This window comes from Sus scrofa, chromosome 8 (genome assembly GCF_054392235.1).
Source record: "Sus scrofa isolate SSC_HxYL_T2T_F1_AM1 chromosome 8, Sscrofa_HxYL_maternal_Yorkshire_Landrace_v2.0, whole genome shotgun sequence".
Classification (NCBI taxonomy): Eukaryota; Metazoa; Chordata; class Mammalia; order Artiodactyla; family Suidae; genus Sus; species Sus scrofa.
The window spans coordinates 111073292-111095353 of NC_139390.1; the positions used below are offsets into that span (position 1 = coordinate 111073292).

A 22062-nucleotide genomic window follows, 5' to 3' on the forward strand; every position below is an offset into this window, starting at 1 on the left:
CAGGGCTCTCAAGCATTCAGAACTCTCCCTGTTGATTAGTTGAAATTCTGATTATTCATAAAGTTCTTCTCCACTCACTCTGTCTAAAATATCACATGGTGTCACACTCTAGTCCCTTACTGTGCTTTGTTTTTAAAATATTTTTGTATTATTTAAGACTAAAAAAAACAAAAATAAACAAATGGGACCTAATCAAACTTAAAAGTTTCTGCACAGCAAAGGAAACCCTAAACAAAACAAAAAGACAACCCACAGAATGGGAGAAAATCTTTGCAAATGAAGCAACCAACAAGGGATTAATCTCCAAAATTTATAAACACCTCCTACAGCTTAATACCAAAAAAAAACCAAAAAACCCCATCAAAAAATGGGCAGCAGATCTAAACAGACAGTTCTCCAAAGAAGACATACGGTGGCCAAAAAACACATGAAAAGATGTTCAACATCACTCATTATTAGAGACATGCAAATCAAAACCATGATGATGTACCACCTTACACCAGCCAGAATGGCCATCATCAAAAAGTCTACAAACAATACGGGCTGGAGAGGGTGTGGAGAAAAAGGAACACTACTACAGTGTTGGTGGGAATGTAAATTGGTGAAACCACTACAGAATGGTGCAACCAGTATGGAGATCCTCAGAAAACTAAAAACAGAATGACCATTCGATCCAGCAATCCCACTCCTGGGCATCTATCCAGAGAAAACCATGACTAGAAAAGACACATGTACTCCAATGTTCATTGCAGCACTGTACGTGATAGCCAAGACATGGAAACAACCTAAATGTCCATTGACAGAGGAGTGGATAAAGAAGGTTGCGGTACATATACACAATGGAATATCACTCAGTCATTAAATAGAAAGGAATAACGGCATTTGCAGCAACATGGATGGACCTAGAAATTATCGTGCTAAGTGAAGTCAGCCATACAATGAGACACCAGCATCAAATGCTGTCACTGACATGTGGAATCTGAAAAAAGGACACAATGAACTTCTTTGCAGAACAGATACTGACTCGCAAACATTGAAAAACTTAGGGTCTCTAGAGGAGACAGGTTGGGAGGTGGGAGGATGCACTGGGGGTTTCGGATGGAAATGCTGTAAAATTGTTTGTGATGATTGTTGTACACCTATAAATGTAATAAAATTCATTAAGTAATTTTAAAAAACCAAAAAGCTATCAGAGATACATATAAATGAGCTTAAAAAAAAAGACAAAATAATTTTATGTAGAATTTAGAAACAAACAAAAACAAATTATTACATTCTTCAAAACTTTAAAAATTTTTAAAATAGTCTCTTTTCATTTTAGAAACCAAAATCAACATAACAATTATAGTCTGCTGAGGACACCATTTCATTCTGTAAAACTATATATAACACAAAACTGGAAAAATATAAATGTGACCATACAGGAAAATAGTCTTTCTGAATATATTTTCAGTTTTTACTGATTAATGCAGTTGACTGTTCTAGGTTCTAAATTCTTTCATGTTGTAGGAGTAAAGTAGTAAAAAGAAAAATTAACACTTACTAAACTTTTATTAAGTATCAAGAATTTCTAAAATTGGAATTCTCCTATGGTGCAGTGGGTTAAGTATCTGGCATTGTCACTGTAGCGGCTTGAGTTGCTACAATCCCTGGACTGGGAACTTCTACGGGCCATGGGCATGGCCAACAAAAAAAAAAGAATTTCCAAAATTGTTACATGTAAAATGTCCGTGGTTCTGTGTGGTAGGTACTGTAACCTCCATTTTACAGATGGGAAAACTAAGACTTTGAGAGATTTGAGTAATAGCATACTAGAGTAAATGCTAAAGCCAGGAATATACAAGCAATTGAGAGATCGTAAGAGGGAATTTAAATTCATTGGCTTGGCAAAATGTTTCTCATTGGTACCTAATTAATAACTTCAATATAAATGTTTATTTAGAAGCAACTGCAATAGGTTAGTTTAAACCTACTGTTTACTACCTTGAACTGCCAATCCTCTGAACAGGCACCTATTTCAGTCTCCTACAAAACAACTTCTCCCTTAAGTAGGCACCATCTTCTTATATTCAAGTGACTGTTCATTTATTACAATTCTGTTTCCTCCCAAGTGTTTGATATAACAGAAGAAGATTTCCAAACTCATGACAAACCTTAAATGCATTATACAATTAATCTCCAACCCATATCTTTATTCATCCATCTAATGAATACTGAATGTCTACCAATATACTAGCCACAATTCTTGCTGCTGAAGATATAAAGCTTAAGTTCCTATAAGGTTCATATTTTAACAGGTAGATGACTGAAATGTTCTGTTGGCAAAAATTGAGAGTTGTCACCTAGTAACCATTAATTTTTCTGTCAGTAAGTTAATCTCTGAATTTAACTGGGCACATGGCCACCCAGAAAAAAATCTACATTTCCAAACCTCTCTTGAGCTGTGTATGGCTATGTAACTAAGTTCTGCCAAAAGGATGTAAACAAAAGAGGTCTGAGCAATATCAGGACTGTTCTAAAGGAGACCTTCACTACTTTTTCTTTTTCCTGCCATCTTTCTCATTAATTTTTCTTTTTCCTGCTGACTGAATAAGAGCAGGCTGACTAGAGCTAGGGCAGCCTTTTAGGCCTAAGGGTCTGCATTTTGGGGACAATGGATCAAAAATTAGAGGTGACTCAGCCCCTGATGATTATATCAATCACACCAAACCTAATTATTTATCTCTGGATTAAGTTTATTTGTGAGAAAAACAGACTTCCATCCTTTTGAAATTTCTATTTTTAGGGTTTTCTGTCACTCCCATTTGACTTTAGCCTTTTTTTTTTTTCCAGATGAAATAGACTATATTTTATTATTATTATTTTTTTATTACTCAAATGAATTTATCACATCTGTAGTTGTACAGTGACCGTAACAATCTAATTTCACAGGGTTTCCATCCCACAGCCCAAGCACATCCCCCCACCTCCCAACCTGTCTCCTCTAGAGACCCTAAGTTTTTCAATGTCTGCGAGTCAGTATCTGTTCTGCAAAGAAGTTCATTGTGTCCTTTTTTCAGATTCCACATGTCAGTGACAGCATTTGATGCTGGTGTCTCATTGTATGGCTGACTTCACTTAGCACGATAATTTCTAGGTCCATCCATGTTGCTGCAAATGCCGTTATTCCTTTCTATTTAATGACTGAGTGATATTCCATTGTGTATATGTACCGCAACCTTCTTTATCCACTCCTCTGTCAATGGACATTTAGGTTGTTTCCATGTCTTGGCTATCACGTACAGTGCTGCAATGAACATTGGAGTACATGTGTCTTTTCTAGTCATGGTTTTCTCTGGATAGATGCCCAGGAGTGGGATTGCTGGATCGAATGGTCATTCTGTTTTTAGTTTTCTGAGGATCTCCATACTGGTTGCACCATTCTGTAGTGGTTTCACCAATTTACATTCCCACCAACACTGTAGTAGTGTTCCTTTTTCTCCACACCCTCTCCAGCCCGTATTGTTTGTAGACTTTTTGATGATGGCCATTCTGGCTGGTGTAAGGTGGTACATCATCATGGTTTTGATTTGCATGTCTCTAATAATGAGTGATGTTGAACATCTTTTCATGTGTTTTTTGGCCACCGTATGTCTTCTTTGGAGAACTGTCTGTTTAGATCTGCTGCCCATTTTTTGATGGGGTTTTTTGGTTTTTTTTTGGTATTAAGCTGTAGGAGGTGTTTATAAATTTTGGAGATTAATCCCTTGTTGGTTGCTTCATTTGCAAAGATTTTCTCCCATTCTGTGGGTTGTCTTTTTGTTTTGTTTAGGGTTTCCTTTGCTGTGCAGAAACTTTTTTTTTTGTCTTTTCTAGGGCCGCACCCATGGCATTTAGAGGTTCCCAGGCTAGGGGTCTAATCAGAGCTATAGCCACTGGCCTACACCACAGCCACAGCAACGCCAGATCTGAGCCACGTCTGTGACCAATACCACAGCTCATGGCGATGCTGGATCCTTAACCCACTGAGCGAGGCCAGGGGTTGAACCTGAAACCTCATGGTTTCTAGTCGGATTTGTTAACCACTGAGCCATGATGGGAACTCCTGTGCAGAAACTTTTAAGCTTAATTAAGTCCCATTTGTTTATTTTAGTTTTTATTGTCATGACTCCAAGAGGTGGATCTGAGAAGATGTTGCTGTCATTTAAGTCAGAGAGTGTTTGGCCTATGTTTTCCTCTAGGAGTTTGATAGTGTCTAGTCTTATATTTAGGTCTTTAATCCATTTTGAGTTTATTTTTGTGTGTGATATTAGAGAGTGTTCTAATTTTATTCTATTACATGTGGCTATCCAGTTTTCCAAGCACCACTTATTGAAGGAGCTCTCTTTTCTCCATTGGATAGTCTTGCCTCCTTTGTCGTGGATTAGTTGACTGTAGGTGCATGGGTTTAATTCTGGACTTTCTATCCTGTTCCACTGATCTGTATTTCTGTCTTTGTGCCAGTACCATATGGTTTTGATGACTGTAGCTTTGTAGTATAGCCTGAAGTCAGGGGGCCTGATTCCTCCAGCTCCATTTTTCTTTCTCAGGATGACTTTGGATTGCATAGAACCTGTAGATTGCCTTGAGTAGTATAGTCATTCTGGTAACATTGACTCTTCCAATCCAAGAGCATGGTATGTCTTTCCATCTGTATGTGTCATCTTTGATTTCCTTCATCAGTGTCTTATAGTTTTCAGAGTACAGGTCTCTTGTCTCTTTAGGTAGGTTTATTCCTAAGTATTTTATTCTTTTTGATTTGGTGGTAAATGGGATTGCTTCCCTAATGTCTCTTTCTGATCTTTCATTGTAGCTTTTTAGTTTTTGAGTTACTATTTGTTCTGAAAAGGAGAAAGAATTAGTCACTGCTATTGTAGTTTTAAGACAATATATACTACCCATTTGCTTCATGACACAATGGCTAAATTTTAAAAAGAACTTTAATGGTTATTATATAGCATTTCGGATGGTCCATTCTATAAACTAATACATTTGAATGTTAAATAAAGCCACAGGTAATATATTTGTTTCATCTGCACAGAGGTCTGGCTCTAGATAAAACTTCTCTCAAATTTGTCATATTGCAAATTTGTCTGCAGCTCCCACCCTCCCACCCCTAAGACCTAGGACTGCCCACCTCCCTGCATCCCCCACAACACACATACACACTGGACTCCTACCCCTATGGTCTTAGTACCTACATGGTCCTACTAATCATTCTTGTCCTTGAAGCATCTCCCCAACCTCAGTGTAAAGAGAGGAGTACTTGATTTTCCCCTCAGGGCCCTAAGTATTTTAAATTAACTGGTGCTAAAGATAATGATAGGATCTTTTCTTGCAGGCAAAGTAATGGGATTCTAATGGTAGTACTTGATGCCCAATGAAGTTAGTGCTTTTGGCAGAGCTTTTCAACACTCCTATGACCAAATTATTTCCATTTCTGGGCCTGCCACAGTTGCATTTCCATCTCTTTTACCATTTGCTAAAGAGAAAAAAAGATTAAGCTGAATTTTACTGCCAATGTACTACCTAACAAAAATCCACACCATGAGAACCTATGAAAGGCAACTTTATTCAGCTGGTAGTAAACATGCGCCCTTTAGCCAAGTGGTAAACAAAGTCTACATTCATCTTCCTCTGACTGAGCACTTGTTTTTTAATTTTCTATTTTTCCTTGAACCATTTTCAGTCTACATTAAGTGGCTGTGGGAAGAAGATTAGGACAGGATCCAGGGGGCCTGTGATGTAGGGACTGACTGTCTGCTAGGTGGACAGATAACATGTTACCATTACTGAGGCTCAGTTCTGGATTAATGCACTCAGAACCCAGATAGGGCAGCTGCCAGGCTGAATGACAAATCTGAGAGAATGATCAGTTCTTTACCAGCCTTCAGGGCCTCAGATAAGGTGGTAACCCTGGGAGGAAAGAATCTGTTGGAAAAGATAACAAATATGTAAAAACTCGCAGGTGGTGAGGCTGTTTTTGGTTTGTGCAAAGATCCCTATGCATTCTCCTTAACAGTTAACTGGCTTGCCATGACTTGCATGGTTTCTGTTTGCCTATATTGAGGAGCATCTGGTTTAAAATTCATCTCCTTGGCAGCTCATAGCAAAGGCAGAATAATTATAAGCAGAGGTGTGGTGATTATCCTACTGGCCAAAGCGAGACTGTATAAGACAGATAGAGGCCTGAGGGCACCAACTAATAGTAAGAGGAACTATTAGAGCCATTATTTAGTTATGTTTGCTAGGCTTTGCCTTTGTTTTGCAGATGAGGAAATCAGCGTTCTGAGAGATTCAGTAAAATCTCCCATGCAACCTACTTGTAAATTACAGAGATGAATTTAAAAGTTGTTTCTCTCTGTTTTTGCCTTTTTACTGTATTGTGCAGGAATCTCTAACTTCCTGATCTCTGAATATCTCTGTATTGATATCTTCGTGACAAAAATAAAGAAACAGCAATGAGAATTGTCAGAATAATTATTTCAATGTGCTCTTATTGATTCCCTTTGGAATTTAGCATCCCAACACTGAATTTATTTTGGCTGAGGTGCTTTTTACTTATTAAACATTTATTGCTCTTTCCCAATTCATGTTTTTCTGGTTTGCAACCTTCTAGAGTTCCTCATGGTGTCTATTCTCAGGGTGCTTTCCTTTCCTTCAGCTGTGCAAATACTAATGTTATTAAAGTGCTGAACATAAACAATGGAAACATGCCCATTTGCTGTGCAGATCTCTCCTTCCTTTCCTGGCCCATGTACCACACATACAAGCAGACTTACCACCTTTACTGCCAAAAATAAGGATCAAATCCAACTCCATCAAAATAATCCATTTATAGGCAAGCCCAGTGTTTTACTTGTTTTCTTCTGAAATTTATTTTATCTAAGCATTTCCTTTTATGCTCTTGAATTAAGCCTTAAGTAAAGTGAGGAGAAAAGAAGTAAACAGAGCCTGATGACCAGCTTGTCAAGGACAGAAGTTAATGTAATAGTGCTGGAACTTGGAAAGAAGGAAAGTTTCATGTACAGGAATATTAAGAAAAAAGTTGCCAAAGAAAACCTGCGAATCATTTTTTTCCTTTGCTTGCATAATCCCAGCATTCATCCAGAACTTTGTCACATTTCCTTTCCCAATTCTAGCCAGCCTGTATTTTTCCTATAGTCTACAGAAGCAGTTTCTTTGACAATTTTCTCACCTGCAAGGAGTTACCTCTGCTTTTATATATAAATTTAGCATGAAGTAATTAAAGGTCATTAAAGAAAACATCAGTTTTTTTTTAAGAATGCATAGTCAAGAAATTTAGTGACAAAATCTGGGCTTCACAGTTGTGTATCATATGCTAGAGTCTCAGAAGCATGGCTAAAAATTAAGGACAGTCATAGTATCAGTCTCATAAGGCTGTGGCATGGCATAGTGCTTACAATGCCTGACATATCTTAAGTGTGTAATAAATGTTAGCCATTATTATTATTATTATCATAAAAAGTAAGTTTAACTTTAGAATAAACATGTGAAAGGATGACAATCAAATATGTTAAGTCATCTTAAAAAAATAATGGCTTAATTCCTATTTGCAGACGAGGCATAAAGAGTTTGTCACATGTTGAAGGTTACTCTATTAGAAAAAGTAGAATAGTTCCTTAACTGAGACAGATATGAATATGAATTGAGCTGTGGAATTAATACACATAAATAAAGCATGTATTTTTCAGAAGAGGGATTGCTAAGAAATAAAGCAGTCAGAAACAAACAGTGAAGGGTGTGGAGTACTTCATAAGTATATATCCTGTATAGGAGTGATTTATCAGTGTATCAGAACCTAATGTCATTAACAAAATCTGAATTGTCCGAGTAACTTTACTTATTCTGATTCAGTGCTCCCATGCAGACTTCCACTAATCTATTGGTTTCCCATGTAATTTGCCTGAAACCTAACCCACCTACTACTTTTTCTCATAAATGTGACACATTTTAGCAGTGAAAAATTAAGTGTGTCTTAAATGTTTGTTGAATGAGTGAGTGAACGAAAGGACGAAAATTCAGGAGAGCAAAGTTCAAGAGAAAAGAAAATTTTAAGGCATTGTCAAATTCTCCGCAGAGATTACAGAGGATGACATATGAGAAAACGTCATTGGATTTAGCAAGAAGTAGGTCATTGGCAAAATTTAGGAACACCTCAGTGTGGTAGTAACAGAACCTAAATAGAAGGGATTTAAGGCAAGAATGAGTGGATGGGAAGTTTGCAGCTGCGAATGAAAACTATTTATTTAAAAGAATTGTTAGTAAACTAAATGTGAGAAAGAGTTCAGTTGCTAAAAGGAAAGCAAGTTGTGTGTGTGTGTGTGTGTGTGTGTGTGTGTGTGTGTGTGTGTGTGTGGCTTTTCAAAGAGAAACAAACCTGCTTGGAGATAACAGAGAAACAAATATTGATGGGTAAAACAATAAAACTGATAATTTGAGATTAAGGGTGGTTCTATTTATGGTAGGTTTAAGTCTATGATGGTTGATCATTGGAGACGAATCCTGGAAGGAGGGAAGAATTATGTGCCATGCAAGCTTAAAAAGGAAATGTTCATGGAGGTGATAGAGTTACAATTTCCTTAGTCCCTGTCTTGCTGTAGCAAAGCATTGGAACAGTGGACATTTTAAAAATTTATTAAAGCAAAAGTACATTTACAGAGAGAGACTGAGAACTCACGTGCTCACGGGTTAAAAAGAGAGCCTGACTCACTCTGCAATTGTTTTTATACCACATAATGAGGACCTGAGTGGAGACCCAATTTCTCCTGCTGTGCACAAGGGCTGAGTGTTGTTTGATCTCTGTATGGGACACATTTGATCCAAATGGTTTTGGGCAGGGCAGCTAATTTACGTGGGGAACAGGTTATATAGAGGTGGGGTGAGGAAAGAGTGACATTCCTGCCCTACCAGGCTCTTCAAGGTGGGGGAAGGGGCATTACAAAGAGATATGTGGCTTTTGAAGGAGACTTGAAGCCTATAACAGAGGTTTAGCATCCCAACCAGGTGGTGCCATCAGGAGGCCTTCTAGCATGCTATCACCAGAGTAAATTTGCTAGGGACCAGGTACTAAGCAGGTCCAGACATGCCAACTTCCCAATTTCATTAGTCTTAGGCTTTGCCCCATCGGTTCACTGGAATTACTTTTGAGACAGTCGTAAGTAATGTGGAAGATCCTAACCTATCTCTTGGCCTTCTTAGTTGTATACCAAATTGCAACTAGAACCCCCATTTTGGTGTCCCACAAATATTTCAAAATTAACATGCCACAAACTGGGCTTACCATCCTTTTATATGAGCTCCTCATCTGAATTCCCAATATTAGACACTATACTCATCATTTCCTATCCATTAGACAAAGTCTAGAATCATCTTAGAATCCTCTTTCTTCCTTTTCCCTCTTATAATCTAATCAAGCTCTTAAGTCATTTTTAGTCTGGGGGAATAGAGGTCTACCTCGACTCCACCCCTCTTACCCAAAGAGAGAGAGGAGATGATAATCTGATTGTTGGCTCCCAAGACACAGATCTAGTTAGGCTGAGTGGTGACTGTAATGAAAGTGTGTTGAGAGGATATACAACTAGGTGTTGTTTCATTCTTTTCTCTCTATTCCAAGCAAGCAGCCAAAGTTGTAAGCAACTGTAGTCCTAATCTTTTCGACCTTCTCTCCTGTTTTTAATTGCATATGACTAAGAGTATATTAAAGCTATGTCTAGGCTTTTAGGCCTCTGCCCATGTTCATTGTTTGGAACTTAAAAGTTTTGTTAACAGCAGTTTTTTCCTACACCTGATGAATTCCCTTATTTGGTGAGTCTTTAGTGATTTTTCTATGGTCTCCGTCTACACATATTTCTACCTCCTTAAAACCTTCTCTGACCTTCCCTTCCCAAGGAAAGTTTGTGCTTGCTCTTGGGCTACCTGCTCTTCTGGGCTTGTGTTGTGTTATGTTTATATGTATAATACATCTATTATTACAGTCAATATCTTTTTTCTGACAAGTCTCTAATTTTTTAATTCCTAGTAGACTGAATCACTTTGTAACTCCAGTGCTTAATGTAGTGCTGGCATATGGTAAGCATGTGGAGAATATTTGCTGGATGGCACAGCATAACGCTTCGTATGTAGCAGGAATGTAATGTATGCTAGTTCCTTTCACCCTCATTAGCTTTACCATCTATTCTCCATTCTTACCTCCTGATTCCATGAAATGCAGTTGTGGGTCAAAAAGTGATATTGCTTAGGGAACTTTTAGCTCCCTTATTTTGTATCAAAGTTCTTGAAGCCAAAATAGTATGTGCATGTTGCAGACTTGACCTCATCACATCTCAAATAAATACCTACATCTTAAATTAGAGAAATGCATCAATATTACCTTTTTCTTGAAAGGCTTGCTTTCCTGATTCCAAAAGACCATATAATCCTGGTTTTCCTCCTCTGTTCCTTCTTAGTTTATTCACTCAACAAATATTTATTGAGCAACCTTCATATATTAGTTACTATTTTAGGCACTGAGTAGTGAACAAAATTTTTTAAATTCTTCATGCTGCTTATCTTCTAGTGGAAGAAATATGCATCAGGCAAGGTAAACAAGTAAAGCATATTGTATGTTAGATAATGATAAGTATAAAGAAAAACAATAGGGAGTTCCCATCATGGCTCAGTGGTTAACAAATCTGACCAGGGATCACTCAGTGGGTTAAGGATCTAGCCTTGCCGTGAGCTGTGGTGTAGGTCGCAGAAGCGGCTCGGATCTGGCGTTGCTGTGGCTCTGGCATAGGCTGGCGGCTACAGCTCCGATTAGACCCCTAGCCTGGGAACCTCCATATGCCATGGGTGTGGCCCTAAAAAGACAAAAGACAAAATAAAGAAAACAAAAAAGAAAAACAGTAAAGCAGGGTGGGCAGCATTTTGGGGTACAGATAGTGATTTTAGATGGAATGACTGAGGAAGACCTAATTGAAAAGGTGACATTCAAGTAAAGATCTGATAGGAGATGCAGGAGGAAGCCAGGAAGATATATTAGGAAAAGAACATCCCAGCAAGAAGAAGCAAGTACAAAGGCCCTGAGGTGGTAACATGTCTAGCATATTTAAGAAAAGTGAACATGCTAATGTGACTAGGACAAAGCAAGGAAGAGAGAAGTTATGAGATTGATTAGAGATAATGTAGGCCTCATCAGCTATCATAAGGATTTTAATTTTGCTCTAGGATAGGAAGCTCCCCCCCCACCCCAGGATAGGAACTCCTTTATGATATAACATGACTGAAGCTCTAATAGAACCACTCTGCTTGCTCTGTGGAGAACAGAGCACAGCAGAACAAGGACAGACCACTTAGGAAGGCTGTTGCAATAATTTAAGCAAGAGATGGTGGTGGCTTGGTCCAGGGTGGGGAGCAGTGTAGGTAATGAGAAATGTTCAAATCTAGATATATTTTGAAAGAGAAGCAATAGAGTTTGCAGATGAACTTAATATCAGACATGAGAGGGAGAAATGACTAAATTTGGGGACGTGAGCAATGGGAAGAATAGAGTTTCCATCCTGAGATTTGGAAGGCTGAAAGGATTGGGTTTTGGGGAGAATGTCAAAAGCACAAAATTGGAAATGTTAATTTTGGGATGTCTATTAGACATCCAAGTGAAGATGTGAAGTAGCTATTCACTACTCACATCTCTAATCACTACTCATGATACATGAGCTTGAATTTCAAGATAGAAGTTTGGGATAGAAATATAAATTTGAAATTTGTTAGCACTTTTATGGTATTTAAAGCCTTGAGGAGTTCCTGTCATGAGCAGCAGAAACGAATCCTGCTAGGAACTATGAGGTTGAGTGTTTGATCCCTGGCCTTGCTCAGTGGGTTAAGTATCCGGTGTTTCTCTGAGCTGTGGTGTAGGTCACAGATGTGGCCCAGATCTGGCATTGCTGTGGCTGTGATGTAGGCCAGCAGTCACAGCTCCCCTTCAGCGCCTAGCCTGGGAACCTCCATGCCACAAGTGCAGCCTTAGAAAAAACAAAAGCCTTGAGACTGGATGGGATCCTCTTTGCCGGTTCCTATTCAGCAGCCTAAGTCTTACTGCTGAGATGCTATAGCATTCTTCTTTTTTCTGCCTTTACTCACTCATCCTGATGCCGGAAAGATGTTACCAGAGTCCAGGTTCTTGTTCACCGTAGTCAAAGAATGAACTCCGCAAACACACAGGCAGCAAGCGAGCAAAGTTTTTATTACAGAAAAGCAAATAACTCCCAGGGCTGCTGGGAGGGGGGAGGAAAGCCCCGCTCTCTATTGTCCTGTAGGGGTTTATATCCCTTAAAGATGGGGGGTACCAACGTGGGGTCCAGAAAGATGTGGTTTTTTTCCTTTGGCCTTGCCCAGTTACCTATATCAGTCCTTATCCAGTAGGGGGTTTAGGGGTGGAAATGTCCTGTAAGTCTCATGGTTTCTTTGCCCATTTCTTCCCATAAACTGAGTCACAGGGGATTAGGGATTAAAGTCAATCTGGGCCTTGGTGCAGCTCCCTATAGTAAACAAGGCCTGTGGGGATGTTATTCCCTGGAGCCCTTAAACCACAAATGTTTATCAATACCAAAAAATGCATTGAAGTCCATGCTCCTACAGTGACTACCTGAGTTAATATTCTGGCTCAATCCCTTGTTCTTTCCTCTTTTTCTCTTACTCCTTATCAAATGTGGTTAGCAAATCTTGGGTATATTTGGATTTTGAAGGTTTCAGAATAAATTCAGAAACTAAACCCTTCTTATCCCATCTCCACTATTACCACTCTTATCCATTTCTCTTGCCTAGATTATAGCAACAACCTCAAAACAAATCTGTTTCTGAAACCATGCCTCAGAGACTCATTCCTGATGACTTACAGGAATTCTTGAGCTTATCTTGCAGAGCCACAGATAGGGGAACAGCTTCTTAAAACCCCTCAGCTTGTAAACTACCTTCACTGATTAAACTCACTTTAGTTATTGTTTTCTTTTTTTCTTCTCTTCAACTGGATATTTTCCCAGCTTCACATAGCCTAGTTATTTTATAGGAACTTAGGGTTAGCTTTTGTCCAGTGCGAGCTAGCTAAGACTGATTAGACCATGGACCCTAAAACTGAGCCTGTGCAGGTGTCTGATAAATGACCTTTTGATGTCAGAGGGCCAGAAAACTCATTCTTGGATCATGCTAAGAACCCTTGATTTTTGCATATGCAGGAGCATGTAACCCAGGTGATTACCTCACCTTTTTAACCCTACCTCTAAATCATCTTTCCCCAGGCCTAAGACCACCCTGCTTCTCCCATAACTATTCCACCACCCTTGCCTTCAAGAAGGAGGAATTTAGGCTTGTTATCCTGTCCTCACTTGGCTACACTGTGAATAAACTCTCAGCTGCAGACCTCTGCATCTCAGCATTTGGCTTGCTGCCTATGGGGCAGGCAGACCTGGTTCAGTAACATTTTCACATGTAGTTCACTTAGGTCTGTTCTTGAACTTTTCAAAAATTAAATCAAATTTTGCTCCTCAAAATGCTTCAAAAGTTCCTCTCTTAGAGTAAAATCCAGTCCCAAGAATGGCCTAAAAATATCTTTCCCAATCATGTTATCTGATATCTCACTGACCACACCCCTTATTCTCTCTCTTATTCTTGTGGAGCTAGACCTCATGTTTTCTTTTGTTTCAAACATCCAGGTTGTTCCCTCTGAGAGGAATACTTTGCTTCAGATGTCCATATGGCTCTGTCCCAAATCACTTTGGGCCTTTATTTAATACCACTTTCTTAGTGAATCATTCCTTGTCTACCCTATTAAAAAATACACCACCTCCTCCCCTGGAATTCTCAATCCTCTCAGATTTATTTTTCTCCATGATACTAATCACTGTCTTCCATATTTATGTAAAGACCATGAAGGCATGAATTATGATCTGTTTTGTTCTCTGCTGTATTCCTAGCATAGGAATAGTGTCTGACACATTGTTGGCACTTAAAAAATATACTTTAATAAATGGATGAATGAAATAAACATACAATGTAAGCAAAAACATTCCGCTAAACATACAATGTAAGCAAAAACATTCCGCTTGCTATGTGAACTTTGTTTCAAATTAGTCTGGGGAGTTCCCGTCATGGCGCAGTGGTTAACGAATCCGACTAGGAACCATGAGGTTGCGGCTTCGGTCCCTGCCCTTGCTCAGCGGGTTAACGATCCGGCGTTGCCGTGAGCTGTGGTGTAGGTTGCAGAAGCGGCTCGGATCCTGCGCTGCTGTGGCTCTGGCTTAGGCCGGTGGCTACAGCTCCCATTCAACCCCTAGCCTGGGAACCTCCATATGCCGTGGGAGCAGCCCAAGAAATAGCAACAACAACAACAACAACAACAAGAAAAAGACAAAAAAATAAATAAATAAATAAAGACAAATTAGTCTGGACCCTCTTTCCTCAGAATCCACTCTAGGTTCCTAAATGAAATGCTGAAACACTCACAGATGTGCTGGGGGGTCAAGAATTATAACGGAGTGCTTCTTTAGGTCATACCAATGGCAGACATTTATTAAAATGAATAAAATATGGTTCCTGTTTTTGAGAAATTCATAGTCCAGTCGAGAAAGTTGTGTACAATGTGACTTGCACAAAATGAACAAATGTTAAACCTCCTCTTTGTATGTTAATCCCTAAAGAATTTTTTGAACCTAAGGCAGCAGAGTTGCAAATTTGAAGAAGCTGGGCAGATTTATTTCATTTACATTAAAAAGGGGGAGGAGTGTCTCAAGAAAGTTTTTCTTCTGTTGAAGAATGGCCAGATTAGAAAGGAAGGGATTGGGTAGTGATAGTAAGAAGGAAGGCATATCAAGTAATAATTGTGGGCTGAGATCTTGGCAGTAGGGTGCATGGAGGGGAATGAAAAGAAGAATTTCGGAAAAACTTCCATAAGAATAAGAAACCTACTAGGCAGAGAGAAGTTTTTAGATTTTTATGAGTCAAGTAAAGAAACTCTCCTTTCTTTCTTCTAGAATATTCTAGTTTTTTGTTTGTTTTTGCATTTTAGGGCCACACCTGTGGCATATAGAAGTTCCCAGGCTAGGGGTAAAATTGGAGCTACAGCTGCCAGCCTACGCCATAGCCATAGCAATGCAGGATCTGAGCCACGCCTTCAACCTACGCCACAGCTCATTGCAACACCAGATCCTTAACCCACTGAGCAAGGCCAGGAATCAAACCTGCAGTCTCATGGTTCCTAGTCAGATTTGTTTCTTGAACAAGCTTAGAGAACTTGAATCTTTTATAATGGGCAGTAAATAAGAATGCTCTTTGTTCCACAGAAAGAGACTATACCTTCTAAGGCCATTAGTCCAGACAAGTTATATCCCCAACAAGTTAGTCCAGAACAAAAGCAGTCAATGTCTCTTCTTTTAGTTTTTAAAGTATTCTCTTATTTTAAAAATCTCTTCTATATCTTCAGTATTCCCCCTTTCCATTCCTAATATTGTTGATTTTACCCCACCTCTTTTTCCCTGAATCAACTTTTCTAGGGGTTTGTTAGTCTTTTCAAAGACCAACATTTCATTTTGTAGCTCATCTATTACATATTTTTTTCTATTTCCTTAATTTCTATGTTTTTTTGCTCTTCCATTTTTGGGGGATTTTGCTCTTCCATTTATTATATAATTCCAGTATCTAAAAAATTTTATTATACTCTCCTTTTTATTGAGTTACCAGAATTGTGTTTAAAAATTTGTGAATAGAGAGGATTCTTTTTAGCTCTTATTTTATGTTAAATATCTGTGTTCTCATAATTAACTATCAGCTGCAACAAACAATTCCAAATCTCAAAGGGCTTAACACAGTATCATGATTTCTTACTCATTTGAAGTCCAGCTTGAATGTTTCCTATATGACACAAAAAACAAGCTTCTTCCCTTTTAGATTGCCGACATTCTCAACAGGCAGCTCCATATGCTTTTGAAGGAGAAGAAGCAAGAATGTGGAAGATTACACAGGGTATTCTGTGTTCAGCTGACAACACATGCAACACTTCTGCTCATATTACAGAGGACAAAGCTAAGCCTCCTAAATTTATGATGGGCTGGAAAATGGAGTCTCTTATGTCCAAATAAGATAGGAAAATCAGAATCCCTGCCATAATTTCTAATGTAATTACATTATGATCAGGAAATGTATTCTGTATGATACTAATTCTTTAGAAATTTTGAGACATGGTGATTTTTGTAAGTGTTCTGTATTTGAAAGTCATATATATTTTCTAATTACTGAATGCAGGCTTCTATGTACATCAATGAAATCAAAATTTGTTAATTTTATTTTATTTATTTATTTATTTTTTGCATTGGGTTTTAGCGATTTTATTTTGATGCATGAATTACAAGGTCTGAACAAGCTTCCATAAGAAATGGCTCTCCTCAAAATCAGACACATACATTGAAATGAACCATAGGGGTGGACGTCTCTCAGGAGGAAAAGGATGGCAGTTGATGAAGAAACATCTCTTAAGTCTATTGATCCCCAAATTACGGATTTCAGTTCACAGTACGTTTGGAGATGATGATAGGAAGGACTTGTTTTGAACAAGGGAGGTTGTACAACTGTCTTGTCTGAGTCCCGTGTCCAAACATTCAGCTCATTTTTTTTTTTTTGCTTTTTAGGGCTGCACCTGCAGCATATGGAAGTTCCCAGGCTAGGGTTCGAATTGGAGCTGCAACTGCCAGCCTACACCAGAGCCACAGCAATGCCAGATCCAAGCTGCATCTTTGATCTACACCACAGCTCACGGCAATGCCAGATCCCAGACCTTCTGAGTGAGTCCACGGATGGAACTTGTGTTTTCATGAATACTAGTCGGGTTCATTGCTGCTGCACCACAACAGGAACTCTGAATTTAGCTCAGTTGAATCATTTTCCAATGACATCCAACTCTTCCACCCTTGAGTTGTCTCAGTTAAATGAGAAACTGTCAACTCTCAAGACGGATACCTTTCTGATGTTCTAGGAGAGATTCTTTGTGGAGAGCCAGGACCTGTTTTCTCTCTGCCCAGAGGGATTCACCAAGAGGCAGGTTTTCACCCAAACTGCTTTGGTAAATAATTGTGTCAATCTAGACACGGTCGGGACCACACAATCACCTCTCAAAGAAATATCCATCTTTGAAGAGTGTCAAGCTAGCTTGGTGAAATAGTAATGAGAAGAGAGCACACACTGCAAACAAGCTCATCCTCTGCTTGGCCAGCCGCCAAAGGGAAGAATCAGCAAAGTGTCCTTCACACAATCAAGGAGAAATGAAACAATGTGCCATGTGATCAGAAGCCAAGGACCTGCCAGGGGGCTTCTGCCATGTTTTGAATCCACACCCAGAGAGCAGAGCAGAGGAGGGCTCATACAATTCTAGAGGGTTGTTCCTCTGCCTGCATGCAAGCTGAGCCCTCAGGAACCCTCCGCTCTGGGTCGGAGGATGGAGGAGACAGCAGCCAGCTATCTTCAGTGGCTCCGGGCAAAGCTGATGGGAGGTGGCCCCCGCAAAGGTGGTCATGGGAAGCCTGGCAAGCTGTTAATTTTATTGTTCAAATTATTTGCCTTCTTATTGGTTTTTCTTTTTTCTAGCCACCTACCATAATCATTTTATTGTGTATTAAACAGTACAAGCCCACCTAGCATCATCAGAAGCTTGCATCATCAGTATAATAGTACTACAGTCTGTAATAAGAGCTCTCTCATCTGTAGCCTTATCTTTTTTTTTAAGCACCTCTATTATTTTTTCCTTTTTTTTTTAAGCTTTACTGAAGTATAGAATCTCTTTCAGATTCTTTTCCCACATAGATTATCATACACTACTGGGTAGAATTTGTCTGGGCTATATAGCAGGTTCCCACTGGACAATCATTCCATAAACCTCAGTATGCATTTGCCAATCCCAAACCCCTATCCATCCTTCCTACTGCCCAAGCTGTCACCTTTGGTACCATCAGTTTTTCAAAGTCCATGAATCTGTTTCTATTCTGCAAATAAGTTCCGTTTGTGTCCTTTTTAAAATTTCCATAGAAGTGATATCATATGATGTTTGTCTTTTCACTGTTTAATTTCACTTAGTATGAAAGTTTCCAGGTCTATCCATGTTTGCTGAAAATGACACTATTTCATTCTTTTTAATGGCTGAGTAATATTCCATTGTGTATATGTACCAGATCTTCTTTATCCATTCTTCTGTTGATGGGCATTTAGTTGTGTCCATGTCTTGGCTATTGTAAATACAGCTTCAGCGAACACTGGGGTGCATGTAGCTTTTCAAATTATGGTTTTCTCCAGATAGATGCCCAGGACTAGGATTGCTCAATCGTATGGTAGTTCTATTTTTAGTTTTTTGAGGAACCTACTTATTGTTTTCCATAGTGGTTGCACCAATTTACATTCCCACCAACAGTGTAAGAGGGTTCCCTTTCCTCCATATCCTCTCCAGCATTTATTGTTTATAGACTTTTTGATGATGCCCATTCTGACTGGTGTAATATGGTACCTCATAGAAGTTTTGATTTGCATTTCTCCAATAATTAGCAATGTTGAGCATCTTTTCCTGTTTTTTGGCCATCTGAATGTTTTCTTTAGAGAAATGTCTATTTAGATCTCCTGCCCATTTTTTAATTGTTTTCTCTTTTTTTAAAAAAACTGCATTTTATTTTATTTTTCATTGACATATATTTGACAGATAACATTATGTAGATTAAAGGTGTATAGTATGTTGATTTGTTACATTTATAATATCATAATGTGATTGCCATTTTAGTGATAGTTAGCACTTTATCATATCACACATTATCACTTTTTTGTGGTGATAAATTAAGGAGAATAATTAAGCTCTAGTTTCTTAGGAGAATTGGTGATTATAATACAGTATTTTTTCTCAATGAATTTTATGTATTTATAGTTGCACAGTGATTATAACAACCAAATTTTATAACATTTCCATCCCAAACCCCCAGTGCATCCCCCCAGCCTACAACCTGTCTCATTTGGAAACCATGAGTTTTTCAATGTCTGTGAGTCAGTTTCTGTTCTGCAAAGAAGTTCATTGTGTCCTTTTTTAAGATTCCACAAGTAACTGACTGCATTTGATGATGGTGTCTCAATGTTTGACTGACTTCACTTAACATGAAAATTTTTAGGTCCATCCATATTGCTGCAAATGCTGTTATTCCTTTCTGTTTAATGGCTGAGCAATATTTCATTGTGTATATATACCATATCTTCTTTACACACTCCTCTGTCAATGGATGTTTAGGTTGTTTCCATGACTTAGCTATTGTAAATAGTGCTGCAATGAATATTGGAGTACATGTGTCTTTTCTAGTCATGGTTTTCTCTGGATAGATGCCCAGGAGTGGGATTGCTGGATCGAATGGTCATTCTGTTTTTAGTTTTCTGAGGATCTCCATACTGTTTTCCACAGCGGTTGCACCAGTTTACATTCCCACCAAGAGTGTAATAGAGTTCCCTTTTCTCCACACCCTTTCCAGCCTGTATTGTTTGTACACTTTTGATGATGGCCATTCTGGCTGGTGTAAGGTGGTACATCATCATGGTTTTGATTTGCTTGTCTCTAATAATGAGTGATGTTGAACATCTTTTCATGTGGTTTTTGGCAACTGTATATCTTCTTTGGAGAACTGTCTGTTTAGATCTTCTGCCCATTTTTTGATGGGGTTGTTTGTTTTTTTGGTATTGAGATGTAGGAAGTGTTTATAAATTTTGGAGATTAATCCCTTGTTGGTTGCTTCATTTGCAAAGATTTTCTCCCATTCTGTGGGTTGTCATTTTGTTTTGTTTAGGGTTTCCTTTGCTGTGCAGAAACTTTTAGCTTAATTAAGTCCCATTAGTTTATCTTAGTTTTTATTGTCATGACTCCAAGAGGTGGATCTGAGAAGATGTTGCTGTCATTTAAGTCGGAGAGTGTTTGGCCTATGTTTCCTCTAAGAGTTTTATAGTGTCTAGTCTTATATTTAGGTCTTTAATCCATTTTGAGTTTATTTTTGTGTGTGGTATTAGAGAGTATTCTAATTTTATTCTATTACATGTGGCTATCCAGTTTTCCAAGCACCACTTATTGAAGGAGCTCTCTTTTCTCCATTGGGTATTCTTGCCTCTGTTGTCGTGGATTAGTTGACTGTAGGTGCATGGGTTTAATTCTGGACTTTCTATCCTGTTCCACTGATCTGTATTTCTGTCTTTGTGCCAGTACCATATGGTTTTGATGACTGTAGCTTTGTAGTATAGCCTGAAGTCAGGGGGCCTGATTCCTCCAGCTCCATTTTTCTTTCTCAGAATGGCTTCAGCTATTCTGGGTCTTTTGTGTGTCCAAACAAACTTTAAAATATTTTGTTCTAGTTTTGTGAAAAATGTTCTTAATAATTTGACAGGAATTGCATGGAATCTGTAGATTGCCTTGGGTGGTATAGTCATTTTGATAGCATTGACTCTTCTAATCCAAGAGCATGGTATGTCTTTCCATCTATTTGTGTCCTCTTTTATTTCTTTCATCAGCTTATAGTTTTCAGAGTACAGGTCTCTTGTCTCTTTAGGTAGGTTTATTCCTAAGTATTTTATTCTTTTTGATGTGATGGTAAATGGGATTGCTTCCCTAATTTCTCTTTCTGATCTTTCATTGTTAGTGTATAGAAATGCAGTCAATTTCTGTGTATTAATCAAAGTCATTGATGAGCTCTAATAATTTTCTGGTAGCGTCTTTAGGATTTTCTAGGTATAGTATCATGTCATCTACAAATAGTGATAGTTTTGCTTCTTCCTTTCCAACTTGGATTCCTTTTATTTCTTTTACTTCTCTGATTTCTGTGGCTAGGACCACCAAAACTATGTTGAATAGTAGTGGCGAGAGCGGACATCCTTGTCTTGTTCCTGATCTCAGCGGGAATTCTTTCAACTTTTCACCATTGAGAATGATGTTCACTGTGGGTTTGTCAAATAGGGCCTTTATTATGTTGAGGTAGGTTACCTTTATGCCCACTCTCTGAAGAATATTTATCAGAAATGGGTGTTGGATTTTATCAAAGGCTTTTTCTGAATCTGTTGAGAGGATCATATGGTTTTTATTCTTCACTTTGTTAATGTGGTATATCACACAGATTGATTTGCAGATATTGAAGAATACTTGCAATATCTGGGATAAATCCCACTTGATCATGATGTACAATCCTTTTAATGTATTGTTGGATGTGGTTTCCTAGCATTTTATTGAGGATTTTTACATCTATATTCATCAGTGTAACTGGCCTGTAGTTTTCTTTTTTGTGGCATCTTTGTTTTGGTATCAGGGTGATGGCTGCCTTATAGAATGAGTTTGGGAGTATCCCTTCCTCTGCAGTTTTTTGAAATAGTTTCAGAAGGAGTTGTTAGCTCTCCTCTAAATGTTTGGTAGAATTTGCCTGTGAAGCTGTCTGGTCCTGGACTTTTGTTTGTTGGAAGTTTTAAAATCATAGTTTCAATTTCAGTACTTGTGATTGGTCCATTCATCTTTTCTATTTCATCTTGGTTTAGTCTTGGAAGATTGTACTTTTCTAAGAATTTGTTCATTTCTTCTAGACTTTCCATTTTATTGGCCTATCGTTGCATATAGTCATCTCTTATGACCTTTGTGTTTCTGTGATATCCATTGTAACTTCTCCTTTTTCATTTCTAATTGTATTGAGTCCTCTCTCTCTTTTTTTCTTGATGACTCTGGCTAAGCATTTATCAATTTTGTTGATCTTTTCAGAAAACCAGCTTTTAGTTTCATTCATCTTTTCTATGGTTTTCTTCATTTATATTTCATTGATTTCTGCTCTGATCTTTATGATTTCTTTCCTTCTGCTAACTTTAGGTCTTCTCTGTTCTTCTCTTTCTAGTTGCCTTAGGTGCAAAGATAGGTTGTTTATTTAAGCTTTTTCTTATTTCCTGAGGTAGGCTTGTGTTGCTATAAACTTTCCTCTTAGAACTCCTTTTGCTGCATCCCATAGGTTTTGGAGTGTCATA

At 38.3% G+C, this 22062-nt stretch overlaps 1 protein-coding gene across 5 annotated transcripts in view; it reads left to right on the forward strand.

The window, feature by feature from the left end:
- Positions 1–22062, forward strand: part of SEC24D (SEC24 homolog D, COPII coat complex component) — a 445620-nt gene that overhangs the window by 49336 nt on the left and 374222 nt on the right. The gene's annotated exons all lie outside the window — the stretch shown is intronic.